We start from the raw sequence: 1,072 nt of genomic DNA on the forward strand, positions 1-1,072 counted from the left end.
ACCTGCCTGCAGCCAAATGCGCCATTTCAATTATAGCGCAGGGCTTAGATGGAGATATCTGCCCAGAACACCCCCCTCTCTACTCTACAATGAAAGGAGGCAGCCTCCAGACTTTTGGAAAATAAGATTGTGCCTGATTATTGTTATTTTTCAACAGAGAAAGACACAATGCAAGTGATGAAGCGCTAAAGTGTTGCGCCACTTCAGCACAAAGTAAAAGGGGGAAGAAGGAGTCAAGCAGGTGCTCACGCCAAGGAGACGATTATTTATTTATTTGCATGTTTGTTTATTTGCGGGTAAATAACTGTGAATAATTGATGCAACATCGAGCCCATCGAGTAATTACTCCGTACCAGAATCGTGAGAGGGGTGTAATATTCGTTTCTTGATATTTGGCGCCAACCAGTGTAGGAACTTATTATTGGTCCATAGGAAATACATCAATTCACTCAGTATTTTGGAGCCTCGTTTATCCCGAATAGTATTAACATTCTTTTTAAGCACATAGATTTCCAAAGCAATATCACTATGATACTCTTCTAACATTTTCTTATCATATATATATATATATATATATATATGTGTGTGTGTGTGTGTGTGTGTGTGTGTGTGTGTGTGTGTGTGTAACAAAGCGAGAGAGAGAGAGAGAGAGAGACAGATTTATAGAAAATCGGCATAAAATAACAGATATTTAAATATAAAATTAAAAAGTGCTGGTGATATTTGACAGCAAGCTGATGGATGTGTGAGAATGCGCCTCTCCTTGAAGCAAGTGAAGTCTTTATAATTAGAGAGACCTCAGCGTGCCTCAAGCGCTCCCTTCTTCCCCTCTGGCACAGATTTGTTGCTTCCAGAGGTACAGACTGGAGGGAAAGAGGGATTTTTTTTCTCATTAAAGGAAACAAGCCCGGAGTTAGTTCAATTACATGAAGTATGCAGGGATGTTGTAAATTTAAAGATTTAAATAGCTTACAAAGTGGCCCCGGGCCCCATCAGTTAATTTCCTTAATTTATGGATTTTATCGGTGTCTATGTGGAAGGGAAGAAGTAGGTCATCTTGAGGATTTGCATG

The sequence above is a fragment of the Astatotilapia calliptera genome, chromosome 1, assembly GCF_900246225.1.
Source record: "Astatotilapia calliptera chromosome 1, fAstCal1.2, whole genome shotgun sequence".
Lineage (NCBI taxonomy): Eukaryota > Metazoa > Chordata > Actinopteri > Cichliformes > Cichlidae > Astatotilapia > Astatotilapia calliptera.